The following is a 16,238-nucleotide window of genomic DNA, read 5'->3' on the forward strand; positions in this document are numbered from 1 at the left end:
ATGACTTCTATAAAGGAGAAATTAGTTCAATGTGTTGAACGACTTATAAATGAGTTTATAAGCATAAAGGAAAAATAGAAGTATGACTTCTATGAGAGAAATGTAAATTTTAATTTATGGAAGTGTTCTTAAATTAAAAGTTGGCCAAACAAATAATGTATTTGAAAATTGTGATTTTCATAAACATTATTATGGACTAAATTAAATTAATTTAAGTGTTGAACTAATTAAACACTAGTGGGCCTAGTAGAGTCCAAATAATTAAATTAATTCAAGTGTTGAATTAATTAAACAATATTGGGTCTTGTAGAGCCCAATTAAAAATAATTATTAGACTAGTGGGCTTGAGTAAAATCAAGCAATGGTTAAATGGTCTCAAATGTGTTTGAGACATTTAAATAAAAGTTCATGGGCTTTGTAATTGTTACAAACCCAAATAGAAAGGCATGCAAGGGAGGTGAAAGGTTGGGAGACAACTTTTTGTATAACCAAGGCTTGACATGCAACTTTTTTACTTAACTTTTCCCACAACCAAAAAAATGTCTCTCCTTCTCTCCTAGCATGAATAGTGGCCGAAAATACTATTCATCCTCTCCAATTTTTTTGTTCTTCAATTGTTGAAGAAACACTACACTTCTCAAAGAAAAATGCTCTAATTTTTCTAGTGCAAAATTAGAGTGGTTCTAGCTAGTTGGTGGTGGGCCTAATTTGAAGGAAAGATTCAAGAACAAGGAGAGCTTGTAGATAGTTTCTACCATTGAAGAGCTGATGTGTTTACACCTTAGTTGGAGCCATACATCAATCCTTGTGATTGATAGGTACATTTCTTAACACACTATGAATGTCATTTTGTGTTTTATTGTATTTGCTACACAATTTCATGGGGTGGCCGAAATTTCTCTTGTAAAATTCGATTTTTTAAATTCCATTGCGCTTCCGGTCACCGTAACCGATCCCCTTTCAGTAACCTCACATGGTGTATCATTGATTCTATATCTAGGCCATTAAGAATATATTGTGATAATTCAGCTGTTGTTTTTATGGCTAAAAATAACAAAAGTGGTAATCGGAGCAAGCACATCGATATTAAGTATTTAGTCATACGAGAACGTGTTAAAGATAAGAAGTTACTTATCGAGCACATTAGAACTGAATTGATGATTGCGGATCATTTAACTAAGGGCATGCCACCATTGAAATTTAAGGATCATACAGAAAGAATGAGACTTGGTTCCTTTATGTAATTTTGTTGTAAGAACAAAGTTAATGAAACTATGATGTGATATTTTCTCATATTTTTTGTGTACACATTCATTGATTTGAGAAATATCAATAAAATTTGACCTCGAGTAAACATAGGGTTTATTCATTAAGTTATTTGAGAGATATAATACATTGTAATATATGGAAGATAATAATCGTTTTTTGATGACCTGTCGCCATGATTCATGTATTTTATTTTCTCTTATGTTAAATGAGATATATGTGTCAAGGAAAAAGTGACACATATCAGAAGAAGAACAGACGTGTAGGAAATGGCGACGGTCATTGCCGACAACTTTTGACAAAAATGATATATGCACCGGCTCTACTTTAGAAATTGAGATGCATACACGTTTTTTCTTTTAAATCTCGGCTCCCGATATATTCATCGATGGTATGAGAAACGCCTATAAATTGTGGTGATTGAGGTCCCTAAGTACACACCTCATAAAAAAATTATACACTATCTATCGAGAGGACGAAGTGCTTAGAAGACTTCAACCGGAAGGAAAAGCAGAAATCAAAATTTTTCAATGACCGGAGGCAACACTCGATTTATTTCCGCATATTGATTATCATGTTTATATGAAACATGATTTTTAGAAAAAAATCTAACATTTGTCGAATAAAAGCTGAACTTGTAAACATTGAAACTTTCATTTCCGATTGAAATAGAATTAAAATTATATGGTTAGATAGTTACGTTTATATATTTTATTAACATAAATATATATTAAATATATAAAATTTGAGTCTTTTAAAATATTTATTTTTGAACAATAACCGATTTCGAGCTTGAATATATGATTTCAAATCTTATTATTATTAATTTTTATATCATATTCAGCTTGGATTCATTTCGTTTTCGATAGAATTCTGGGCCCATTTATTGTTGCTCCACTGTCCGACAGTCCCGTTTCTGCCTTTTTCCCGCCAATTTCCGACAAAATCTCACCCGACCCCAAAACCTCAAACCAACACGATTCGTCGTTGCCGCCATAGCCCCTCACTACCTGAACCTTGGGTACTCTTAAGTCTTACCTCTCACGTTTTGCACATTCTGCTCATTCATCGAAGAAGAACAATGAAGTAAGTAACGTTACCTTCGCCCTTTCGATTTCTGTTGTACGTCTTGAATGCTATTTCGGTGAAAATAAATTTGACTATAAGAGATTCTACGTTAGTAAAATTCCAGTCCAGATAGATGTAAATCTTTGGTATTCTGCTATTTCGACTGCTATGTCAACCATTTTGCACTGTATTCGTCTAAATCAAGATCTTCCCAAATTGGATGTGATGTAATTCTAAGCTAAAATATACCGAGATGTGTTTAATTGAATTTAGTATGAATTGTGTCTTGAATATTAATTTTGTTAATGACTCTTTTATCATTATCTTTTTTGATTGATAATGTATGACGTTTTGTCATGCATAATTTTTTTGTTAGTGATCATTACGATCAATAATATTGTCCTTCAATCAAATGGGAGATAATCACAGTGGAGGATGATACATTTACGTCTGAATTTTTGAAATGTGATATGAATAAATCAAAATTAAGTTATTTGTCAGTTGTTCTGAAATACAATACTCACCCATTTTATATTATTGATGATAGAATTCTGCATGAGTATCTGTGTTTTGATGGTCCACATATGATACATGTGCTTCAGGTTGAGGTAGAAATAAGAAGAGGACGACGTATATATTGAACAATTTATTTCTTGTAGTGGCGATGCTACGCGCTCGTTCAGTGATGGATCCAATATTTCGATTGAACATGTATTTTCACTACAAAAAAAAAAAAAAAAAAACATTTTGCGACGGCTAAAACCGTCGCTAAAACCGTCGCAAAACGGGTAAGGCGACGGTTCTAGCGACAGTTTCCTGATTTGTAACCGAATGGCTCGTCGCCTTAGCCAAGCGACGTATACTCAAAAATCGTGACAATATTGCGACGGTTTAGCTGTTAAAGACCGTCGCTATTTTAGCGGCGGTTACAATAACACCGATGCTAAATTAAGCGACGGTGTAAAACCGCCGCTCTATGAAGCGACTAGCGACAGCTATTGACAAAGCCGTCGCTTATTATAGTGACGGTTTGCCAAACCCGTCGCTTAATTGAGCGGCGGTTTGACCAGAACCGTCGCTTAATTAGCGACGGTTTGACAGTAACCGTCGCAACATTAATTTTTTTTATTTTTTTAAAACCATCCTTAATTACGTACTGATTTTAAACTATATTGCGCTACATAATTGACAAAAAAGTAACAACAAAGTTTGCGAAATGTACTCATATATTACTAATCGAAAAATAATACAAGTGTTAACTACAAATCTCATTAGAAAACAATCACAAAAAAACGTAGCTACGGTGACTGAGTCTCGTCATCGTCCTCGTCCTCATCCTCCTCGTCGTCGTCGTCGTCCCCGTAGCCCTGCGTCGGAGGAATATAAGTCTGTGATAATCTGTGTCTACGAGGTGAAGAACCAAGTGTTGCGCCACGGGATCGACCCCTGTGCGAACTGCCCGGTCCAAACAGCGTGCGGTCTGATGTGTGCGGCGTAGCTCCCTGTGACATGCCTGCAACTAGGAGTCTGACATGCTCCTCTAGTGAGTTCATGCGATCTCTTAGCATGGCGTTCTCCGCCTCCGAAGCCCGCATCCTGTCGTGAAGCTCATCGTTACGGCGTAACGATGTGTCTAGAGTCTGGCGCATGTCTGCCATCTGTTGTGACTCAGACGACTGACCGACACTCGATGACCACCACGTCGACCCGGAGCCATCTCATCGGGATACAAGGTGCTGGCCATGGACCCACACCCATACATCCTCCCCTTCTTCTTCCCCCCAACAACAAGTTTGAACATGCTGTTTACCGATTGCGGGCTGGGCACAGCAGGCTATAATCCATCACCTGCAGGAGTTACCGACTCAGCCATGGAGCGCTCCATCTCCTTCTGTGATGTTGATTAAAAATGAATGAAATCAAATTTTCGTAATGTGACGTTAATGAGAGTAACGAAATTCAATAAACTTACGTGGACCAGTCGGGATCGCGTGTCAACGAAAGATCCAACTTCATGTCGATGTGTGTGAACGTAAAGCTCCCACGACATAGGATCTCTGCCATGTCGTGCCCGCTAAAATAAATTCAATAATTGTAAAACATGAACATTTATAATTAACGAAAAATAAATATATATGCTAAAGTAAAAATGAAAAGTATTAAAATGGAAGAAATACCAAATCCTGCCCGTGAGCGCTGTACGTCTTCGCACCTGCAATGTGCTTTGACGTCCCTGTACCTACACCAGCAGGCTCACTGTTCCTGTTGGCCTTGTTCTTCGCGGCTCTGTCCTGCCAGTCCTGCTGTTGCCATGCATCTGTCCAAGCAGCCCATCTCTCAGGCGTGACCGTCGGTGGATGCTTGTCCGTGCTCCTCCAGCTATAAATGGTCCGGCGGTATAGGGTGGCACTGGTACGGAGCCACAAGTCTCGCACCTGAGCATCAATATCAGCAGCCCATCTATACCTCAACTGCAATATTTTATATTTAACTTAAATTTAAGTTTAATAAATTTTGAAACATGTTCGTGTAGAAATTAATTGTTTTAATAAAGACTTACACAAAACTGGTCTCAATACCACTGCCGCTGCTCAGGTGTGACATGCCTCCACGACCAGCCTGGATCACATGTCTGCGTTGAGAACTGTCTCGATATGTATCTCGAGACAATGCTATTATTTGGGTTAAATCTATAACCAGGGAAAAAATACCAATTGTAGTAATTCGGTACAAATCCATAACGACCGAGATGAACCTTGACAGTATCTTCATCTAAATATGTTCGGTTCTGACATTTTTTTCGATTGCACGGACAACAGATATTTCCATTTAATAAACATTCAGGATGACTAAGTGCAAATCTTACAAACGACTCTACACCAACACAATATTCAGCCGTTAGAAATCCATTCTCCAACCGACGATACATCCAATTTCTATCGTTATCCATTTGATCCTACAAAATAATAAATAAGATGTATTTTGCTTTATAATGAGGTGACATCAGATATTTTGTTTATAAAACTTTTCGCCTTTTATACTTATCGTATCCCTTATCGAGAGTGTGGGATGTCGTCTTAACATCCTCCCAGGATTTATAACAAGTTTTTGAAAAATTTGTTAGATAACAACATTATATTATACACAAATATATAGACAAGATAGAAAGAAATTTACTAAGAATTGAATTGCAAAAAAACGTACCTAAGTAAAAACAAAAAACGTCTGCGAGATAAGATTTATATCGCGCGCAGATGTGAGTGAAGGAGTTGCTGTGGAGAAAATTCGCCGAAAACGCGACAATTTATAGACAGTTTGCTAATAGCGACGGTTTCGAAAACACGTCTCTAATAGCGACAGTTATATATAAACCGTCGCCGATCTAGATCGACGACGGTTTACACGAAACCGTCGCTATATTAAGACGGTTTTATTTAACTGTCACTGTATATTGCGACGGGTTGTGTTAAACCGTCGCACATGGCGACTGGTACATAAAAGCCGCCTAATATGACAGCGACGGTTGACGTTAAACCGTCGTTAAATAAAGCGACAGTTGACGTTAAACTGTCGCTAAATAAAGCGACGGTGTATAGTAAACAGTCGCTTTTTTGAGTAGCGACGGTTCTTTAGAACCCTTCACAATATATTACGAAAGTTTAATAAAACCGTGGCCAAAAAAGCGACGATTCTTAGTAAACCGTGGCTAAAAAAGCGACGGTTTTTATTAAACCGTCACGTGTTTTTAGTAGCGACGGTTTATTAAAACAAGTCGCAAAATATTACGACGGTTTAATAAACCGTGGCTAAAAAAGCGACGGTTTTTATTAAACCGTGGCTGAAAAAGCGACGGTTTGTAGCAAACCGTGGCTGAGGAAGCGACGGTTGGTAATAAACCGTCGTTTTGTTTATTGTGCGACGGTTGTATTGTTACCCGTCGCAATATAGCGACGGTTATAAGAAAACAGTCGCAAATTCAACGACAGTTTCTTAAAAACCGTCGCTAAATCAGCCGTTTTTTTGTAGTGTTTCTAGCAAGGAAAAATTCAAAAATCAATTATATTTCTTGCAATCAAGTCGTCTTTCGAATTCAGAGCAGTTAAATCTAATGTTCGATGTGTAAATGGGTACTTGGAAATTTCACGCTGCAAAGATGGAGAAAGACTCACTCTATTTTGTTGTTACGCACGTATTACAAACACACTTGCAACTTGAGTCATAAGCGTAAAAAAAATCGATATGCTACTTCTGGTCTAGTGTCATCCGTGTTGTTAGAGAATTTATGTGAGGTCCCACATGACCTAATAACATTAATTAAGCAAATATATATATGAGTTGTTACTTGTAATTAAAATTCAAACGAGAGAGTGAACAATATTAAAATTTTAAAATAGTCAAATATATTTTAAGATAATACATTAAATTTTAAAAATACTCTATTAAAATGTAAAGTGCTTGGACGTACTCATATCCTTTGATAAGCATGATGAAAAAGTGGTAAATTGTCAAATATGTAGGGAAGATATATGGCCATTACTATTCATATGGGTCTTGATATATAGTAGGAAAATGAGTAAAACACTTGCTCAGCACCGACTCTTAATTCAATATAATTTGGCTTTATTTTCGGTCGAACAAATATTGAGAAGGGAAGCGAAGTAGAGGAAATTCTATTTCAAGCCAAAAATAAGCTTTGAACCTCATTTTGGGGTGATTCTCAGATTTAATGCAAGTTTCTTAAGTTATTTCATTTTTTGGATATATTAGATAAGTTTAATCCATCATAAAGTACTTACATAATTAAATTAATTCAAATGTCAAATTGAATTAGTAGTGTTGTTCATGGTCGGCTAAAGCTCATTGAGATCAAACTTTAAATCATAATCAAAGTGTGACTTATCTTGAAATTTATTTCTGCAGAAAATAAATTTACATAACTGTAGCTGAAAATGTCTACAACTAAAAAACATTTAAAGTAACAAAATCCAACTGAAGCTGAATTCTTCAATTGATATAACACCCAAACGAGCAGTGTGCTCATTAAACCGTTTGGATGGCAATCTCTTAGTAAGTGGATGCGCAACCATGGAGTTTGTACCGATATACTCAATAGACAATTCGTCACTCTCATTAATCGGGAATTTGATATCAATATGTTTTGATTTCATCGACCTCTTGTTGTAATTATAATACATAATTGATGATTTATTATCATAATGTATTCTTAGTGGCCTTTAAATGCCATCAACAATGCGCAGTGGAAGATGTTACAAGAGACTATTTATCACTCTTCCAGGAAATGACACCTCCAACAAGGAGATATATGTGGCCCTACGTAGATTTCATATTATCTTGGCATCCAACAAAATCAGAGCCAGTATACCCAATGATTTCAAGATGATCCAACCTCCGATATATGAGCATGTGATGTTTTGTTCTCTGAAGGTACTGTAGTGACCCGTTCCAGAATCACCTACTAATAAGAACTTAAGCATGCAAAATTAACCTTTAAAACTGAATCAGGTAAACAGCGGAAAAACAGTAATACAACCCAATCGAATCTGTAAGTACAAAATACTTAAACAACCAGATCGAACTAAATACCTAGAACAAATACCAACAACTACAGGTCAACCTCTGCCAGCTCCCTGTCCACTCCCTCCTGGACCGTCCAACCTGAGACCTGCCCCATCGAATAGGGTGTCCAAAACAGAGATAAACCGAGGACGTGAGCATAAAACGCTCAGCACTGAAAGCATGAGTATACAAAACTATGACATGCATGTATGCAAAATGTACTGGATACCAGGATCTGGGTATATCGAAATACTGCTCAGGTAAATGACGTCAAAGTATGTAGCACTCTGCGCCGTCGCACCAGGAGGTGGCTCCCATACCAAAATAAACCTGTGGATATACCGGTGACCTGACCACCGTCGGCCAACGAGGTCCAACCATCCACAACAAACGAGGGCTGAGCACCCTCTCAACAGGCTATCTCAAAGATAATCAGGCTCAACATGATTATGCAAATGCCGCATAATAAACCATGCATCATATGACAGATAATAATGCAACATATAAACATGCAACACATAGTAAAGCATACTCAATCCTGCTATCTCGGATAGTACTTTCGTACCTCAAACCAGTAGATCCTAGCAATCAGCCCTAGGATCAAGCCTACAATCCAAGTGATACCATATCACTAAACCACATCTAAAAGCCTTAACTAGACTAATAGATACTCCCAAATCTCAAAAGGGAACCCAGAACTATACCTGCGTCCGTAGTCAGCCCACTGATGCCGCTAGCCCCCAACTAGAGCACAGCTCCGCTACAAAACCAGTAGCTCCCCGCTAGTGCCCGAACCTCGGGAAAAGACTAGAAACCCATCAGAAACGACTAAAACGCTCTGGAACTCTCGGAATTGGCGAGTGAAAAGTGAAGCCTCGCGCTTCTATTTATAGACAACGATCGGAAGATCCGATCCACTTCGGAAGATCCGATCCGGTGCACTTCGGAAGATCCGATCCACTTCGGAAGATCCGAACTCTGCATGTCTTCCACGTGTCCAGCCACCTGTCTTCGGACGATCCGAACCCTGATCGGACGATCCGAACTCTGACATGACATGACTCGTCTGACTCCGAACAGAACGGTCCATCCGAACCTACTTCGGACGATCCGAACCAACTTCGGACGATCCGAACCCGGTTCGGTCCTTCCGATCCCACCGAAATACAATTAATCCAATAATTAACTCAAATTAGGCATCGGGATACTACATTCTCCCCCTCTAAAAAGGATTTCGTCCGCGAAATCGAGTCTGAAGAATGACAATTCTGAACAACAATACATTCAACTTAAGAATGAATTACAACTGAAAGTACAACTGAAATTACAATCATAACTGAAAATACTACAACTAGAACAACTCTGGATGCTCTGACCGCATGCGACTCTCTAGTTCCCAAGTAGCTTCTTCAGTACCTCGGCGCTGCCACTGCACTAAGACAAGAGGAATAGTCTTATTCCGCAGTACCTTATCCTTCCGGTCTAAGATCGAAACCGGTCTTTCTACAAAAGACAAATCCGGATTCAGCTGAACTTCTGTTGGATGCAAAACATGAGACTCATCCGCTACGTATCGTCTCAACAAGGACACATGAAACACATTGTGAACACTAGACAGATACGGTGGCAAAGCTAATCTGTAGGCCAAGTCTCCCACACATTCTAAGATCTCAAAAGGACCAATGAATCTCGGAGATAGCTTACCCTTGAGTCCAAATCTCAGAATCCTCCGAAAAGGTGATACCTTGAGAAACACTTTCTCGCCTGTATCAAAATGAAGAGGTCTGCGCTTGGAGTTCGCATAACTTGCTTGTCGATCCTGAGCAGTCTTAATCCGCTGTTTGATCACAAGAACTTTGTCCATGGCCTGCTGAATCAATTCCGGACCCTCGACCTGTCGTTCTCCGACTTCTTCCCAGAACAGGGGAGTACGACAACGTCGACCATACAATGCTTCAAACGGAGACATACCAATACTCCTATGAAAACTGTTGTTGTATGCAAACTCTATCAGTGGCAGATGATCCTGCCAAGCTGGCCCGAAATCCATCACACAAGATCTCAACATATCCTCAAGAGTACGAATAGTCCTCTCTGACTGACCGTCAGTCTCTGGGTGATATGCAGTACTCAAACTCAAGGTAGTGCCCAAAGCTTGCTGAAAGCTGCCCCAAAATCTAGATGTAAATCGAGGATCTCTGTCACTAACGATACTCACGGGCACACCATGAAACCGTACAATCTCCTGAATGTACAACCGTGCCATCCGATCGAAAGTGAAATCTCTGTTATATGGAAGAAAATGGGCAGACTTAGTAAGCCGATCCACTACCACCCAGATAGCATCTCTATTCCCCACAGACATAGGCAAGTGAGTCACGAAGTCCATCGTGATATGCTCCCACTTCCACTCCGGAATAGGAAGATTCTGCAACAAACCTCCAGGTCGTCGATACTCAGCCTTCACCTGTTGACAGACTAGGCACTTGGAGACATACTGATAAACATTACGTTTCATACCTTTCCACCAAAATCGAGTCCTCAAATCCTTATACATCTTGTTGCTCCCTGGATGAACACTCAACTTGCTACGATGAGCCTGGGACAAAATCTCCTCCCTCAAAGTGTCATCTTCCGGTACAACAACACGACCAGATAAGCACAAAAGACCCTCGGACTGATAGTGGAATCCAGAAGTATTATCTCCATCAGCCAACCGAGCTAATTTCTGAACCTTAGAATCAGACATCTGAGCATCTCTAATCCGAGAATACAAAACTGGCTCGGACAAAATAGTAGCTATACGGATACTCTCTGTTCCCTTCCGATGCTTACAATTGAATCCCATCGAACAGAAATCCTGAATAATCCCAGATACAGCACAAGTCTGAAGAGCAGATAATCTCACCTTGCGACTAAGAGCATCGGCCGTGAGATTCGCAGATCCTGGATGATACTTGATCTCACAATCGTAATCCTTGAGTAGATCCATCCAACGACGCTGACGCATGTTCAACTCAGCCTGAGTGAACAGATACTTCAAACTCTTATGATCAGTGAAGATCTCAAATCGCTCACCATACAGATAATGGCGCCAGATTTTCAAAGCAAAAACGATCGCTGCTAATTCCAGATCATGAACAGGATAGTTTTCCTCATGAGGCTTTAACTGTCTCGACGCATAAGCAATCACATGCTCATTCTGCATCAGAACACACCCTAGTCCCTGTAAAGAGGCATCGGTGTAAACACTGAAACCACCAGATCCAGACGGTAAAGCCAAAACAGGCGCAGATGTCAAACGTCTGCGAAGTTCCAAGAAACTCTCTTCGCACTCTGATGTCCACTCAAATGAAACATCTTTCCGAGTGAGCTGAGTGAGTGACTTAGCAATCTGAGAGAAGTTGACAATGAAACGGCGATAATACCCAGCCAATCCCAGAAAACTGCGGATCTCGGCTACTGTCGTCGGACGCGACCAGTTCAACACCGCTTCCACCTTACTTGGGTCAACTGAAACTCCCTTGCTAGAAATGACATGACCAAGGAATACAACCCTGTCAATCCAAAACTCACATTTACTCAACTTCGCATAAAGCTGATTCTCACGAAGTGTCTGTAAAATAATCCTTAAGTGTTGTGCGTGTTCTTGCTGATCATGCGAATAGATTAAGATATCATCTATAAACACCACAACAAACTTATCCAAGAAATCCCGAAATACCCGATTCATCAGATCCATAAAAACTGCTGGTGCATTCGTCACCCCAAAAGGCATAACCAGAAACTCATAATGCCCATACCGGGTCCTGAATGCAGTCTTCGATATGTCTCCCTGATGAACTCGAAGCTGATGATAACCAGACCTTAAATCAATCTTGGAATATACAGAGGTACCTTGCAGTTGATCAAATAAATCATCAATCCGTGGCAACGGATACTTATTCTTTATCGTAGCACGATTCAACTGCCGATAATCTATGCAGAGCCGCATAGAACCATCCTTCTTTTTGACAAAAAGAACTGGTGCTCCCCACGGGGACACACTGGGTCGAATATACCCCTTGTCAAGAAGATCCTGCAACTGCTGTTTCAATTCTTGCATCTCCGATGGAGCTAAACGTAAGGAGCTCTAGAGATTGGTGCCGTGCCTGGCACTAAATCAATGCCGAAATCCACTTCCCGAACGGGAGGAAAACCAGGAATCTCCTCGGGAAAAACATCCGGAAAATCGCAAACCACTGGAATGTCACTGATACCGACACTAACTGCGGACGAATCAATAGCATAGATAAGGTAGCCTTCCCCGCCCGACTCTAAAGCACGACAGGCTTTCAGAGCAGAAACCACATGCATCGGGGGTCGCGCTCCCTCTCCATAGAAAAACCAACTGTCGCCCTCAACTGGACGAAACTGCACAAACTTCTGATAACAGTCCACAGTAGCTCTAAACACAGTCAGCACATCTATTCCCAGAATGCAATCAAAATCCTCCATCGCAAGAATCATCAAATTAGCAGTTAAAATATTACCCTCAAATTCTAGAGGACAACCTAAAACTAGACGTCTAGCTAGCACCGAATGACCCATCGGTGTGGAAACAGATACCACAACGTCCAAAGAAGTGAAAGGTAACTTATGACGCTTAGCAAACCTCGCAGATATGAATGAATGCGATGCACCAGTATCAATGAGAACGTAAGCAGGTAATCCACATAATAAAAACACACCTGCGATAACTCTCTCGTTCTCCTCAGCCGCCTGATCCTGGTTAAGAGCAAAGACCTGCCCTTGAGTACGCGGTCGGAGGTTAGAACCCTGAGTAGACTGTCCCTGCTGTGGCCTCTGATGAACTGAAGCCTGAGAACCAGATCCTGATCCTCCGCCCGTCTGTGGACAATCTCTCTTCATGTGGCTCATCTCACCGCACTTGTAACAAGCACCCGCAACCTTGCGACAACGCTCCGTCGGATGATCCTTCCCGCAGTGCTGACACGGGCCCCTCTTCTTCCCAAAATGGTGAACTCCTCCAGATCCAGAGGAAGAAGAAGTAGATCCAGCCTTCTTAAATGCTTGGGCGCGGGGACCCAAAGAACTAGTAGGACGAGCAGACTGCATGGCTCGACCTCTCAACAAACTGCCCTCAGCCTGGCGACAACGATTTACAAGGCCCTCATACGATGTCGGATCATCGCAGACAACAACCCGATCATAAATCTCCTGATTGAGGCCCTGAAGAAAATGGTTATACTTGGCCATAGCATTGTCACTGACATGCGGAACATATGGAAGCAACTCAAAGAACTTCTGCTGATACTCATCAACAGACAAACTTCCCTGCTTCAGATTGATCAACTCAATCGCCTTGGTCTGCAGAAGAGCTGGCGGAAAGTAAAGCAACATGAAAGCGGCTCGGAAATCGGCCCAAAGAACTCGACCCTGTCGCTGAACTATCGGTGCAGAGGTAGACCTCCACCACTTGCGCGCACCACCCTCCAGCAAGAAATCAAGGGTATCAATCTGCTGCTCCGCCGAGCACTGAAAAGTCTTGAAGCAGCTCTCCATCCTCTCAAGCCAGTTCTCCGCAACATCCGGGGTCTCACCGCCTAAAAGAGGTTTCGGCCCCATCTGCAAGAACCGATGCATACTAAAACTCCGAGGCTCATCACGACGGTGTTGACGACGTTCTCGATGCTCTTGACGACGCTCCCGATCGTCGCGGTCTCCCCAGCGTCCAACGCTGCCATGACTACTAGCATCGTCGTCAAAACCAGACATCTTTTAGCTACAAAAGTTACCGGAGATTAAACCCAAAAGAACAGTTCTAAATCCCAAAATCTTAATGCATGCTCTGATACCATAAATGTAGTGACCCGTTCCAGAATCACCTACTAATAAGAACTTAAGCATGCAAAATTAACATTTAAAACTGAATCAGGTAAACAGCGGAAAAAACAGTAATACAACCCAATCGAATCTGTAAGTACAAAATACTTAAACAACCAGATCGAACTAAATACCAAGAACAAATACCAACAACTACAGGTCAACCTCTGCCAGCTCCCTGTCCACTCCCTCCTGGACCGTCCAACCTGAGACCTGCCCCATCGAATAGGGTGTCCAAAACAGAGATAAACCGAGGACGTGAGCATAAAACGCTCAGCACCGAAAGCATGAGTATACAAGACTATGACATGCATGTATGCAAAATGTACTGGATACCAGGATCTGGGTATATCGAAATACTGCTCAGGTAAATGACGTCAAGGTATGTAGCACTCTGCGCCGTCGCACCAGGAGGTGGCTCCCATACCAAAATAAACCTGTGGATATACCGGTGACCTGACCACCGTCGGCCAACGAGGTCCAACCATCCACAACAAACGAGGGCTGAGCACCCTCTCAACAGGCTATCTCAAAGATAATCAGGCTCAACATGATTATGCAAATGCCGCATAATAAACCATGCATCATATGACAGATAATAATGCAACATATAAACATGCAACACATAGTAAAGCATACTCAATCCTGCTATCTCGGATAGTACTTTCGTACCTCAAACCAGTAGATCCTAGCAATCAGCCCTAGAATCAAGCCTACAATCCAAGTGATACCATATCACTAAACCACATCTAAAAGCCTTAACTAGACTAATAGATACTCCCAAATCTCAAAAGGGAACCCAGAACTATACCTGCGTCCGTAGTCAGCCCACTGATGCCGCTAGCCCCCAACTAGAGCACAGCTCCGCTACAAAACCAGTAGCTCCCCGCTAGTGCCCGAACCTCGGGAAAATACTAGAAACCCATCAGAAACGACTAAAACGCTCTGGAACTCTCGGAATTGGCGAGTGAAAAGTGAAGCCTCGCGCTTCTATTTATAGACAACGATCGGAAGATCCGATCCACTTCGGAAGATCCGATCCGGTGCACTTCGGAAGATCCGATCCACTTCGGAAGATCCGAACTCTGCATGTCTTCCACGTGTCCAGCCACCTGTCTTCGGACGATCCGAACCCTGATCGGACGATCCGAACTCTGACATGACATGACTCGTCTGACTCCGAACAGAACGGTCCATCCGAACCTACTTCGGACGATCCGAACCAACTTCGGACGATCCGAACCCGGTTCGGTCCTTCCGATCCCACCGAAATACAATTAATCCAATAATTAACTCAAATTAGGCATCGGGATACTACAGTACCGTAAAACTCTTTTGACTGCTTTCTTATATTCCACTCCTGGTTTATTTAGATATCTTCCCAACATTCCTATCGCATACGAAATATTTGGATGTGTACAAACCTGATCATACATAAGAATGCCTACTGCAAATGGATATGGAATATTCTGCATTTTTTTCTCCTCAAAATCATTATTGGGGCATTGTTTGAGACTAAATTTGTCTCCTTTAGGGTATCCATTGGTTTACAGTATTGCATCCCTTATCTCTTGAGAGCTTTCTTGATATATTCTCTCTCTGATAATCCAAGAATATCTCGAGTGCAATCCTGATGTATCTGGATATTCAGTACTAAGATGCATCACCAAGATCTTTCATATCAAAATTTTTAGCTATAAATCTCTTGGTGTTATGCAACAACTCTACATCGTTGGTAGCAAATAGAATGTCATCAACATATAAAACCAAACAAATATGTTTACACCCATTGAACTTATGGTACCCACAATCATCGACCAAATTCGTCTCCAAACTAGGCGAGATGATCACTTGATGAAATTTTGAAATACCATTGTCGAGATGTCTACTTGAGCCCATAGATGAGTTTCTATAATTTGCAAACCGTATTATTTGGGTCTTTGGACAAAAAATATTTTGGTTGCACTATATAAATCATTCATCAATGTCACAATTTAGAAACACAGTCTTTATATCCATCTGATGAAGCTCAAGAACGAAATGCGCTACCAAAGCCATTATTATCCTTAAAGAGTCTTTCGAAGAAACCAAAGAGAAAGTCTCTTTATGATCAATGTATTGTTTCTTTGTAAAGCCTTTAGCGACAAGATAAGCCTTTTATATTTCCACACTGGCTTTTGAATTCCTCTTGGTAGGGAGGGGGAGATCCTATGAGTAACCCGTACGACGCCTATGGAAAGCCCGTGAGGGAAAAGGCCCCTTTGAGGGAGCCCAAGATCGGGATAGCCTTGGGTCGATCGGGGCAGTGGGCCGTATGGACGGTCCACTGGGCCTGTAATGGGTCGTTACAGATAATGTCTTCAGATTCTGTACTATCTTCAAGGATTTATATTTGGGCAGACAGATTCACAAAATAGTATCGAAGATTGGTGTGGTTGTGA

The 16,238-nt window shown here is 41.1% G+C and overlaps 1 long non-coding RNA gene across 1 annotated transcript; it reads right to left on the reverse strand.

The window, feature by feature from the left end:
- Positions 1 to 4,149: 4,149 nt before the first annotated feature.
- LOC140804268 (uncharacterized) lies at positions 4,150 to 5,011 on the reverse strand. The gene is made up of 4 exons (XR_012112152.1): positions 4,895 to 5,011; positions 4,512 to 4,805; positions 4,307 to 4,408; positions 4,150 to 4,225 (listed from the first exon to the last, which is right to left on the reverse strand). It is a non-coding gene; the product is annotated as an uncharacterized lncRNA (long non-coding RNA).
- Between the last annotated feature and the right edge of the window lie 11,227 nt (positions 5,012 to 16,238).

This window comes from Primulina eburnea, chromosome 11, assembly GCF_022965805.1.
Source record: "Primulina eburnea isolate SZY01 chromosome 11, ASM2296580v1, whole genome shotgun sequence".
Taxonomy (NCBI): domain Eukaryota; kingdom Viridiplantae; phylum Streptophyta; class Magnoliopsida; order Lamiales; family Gesneriaceae; genus Primulina; species Primulina eburnea.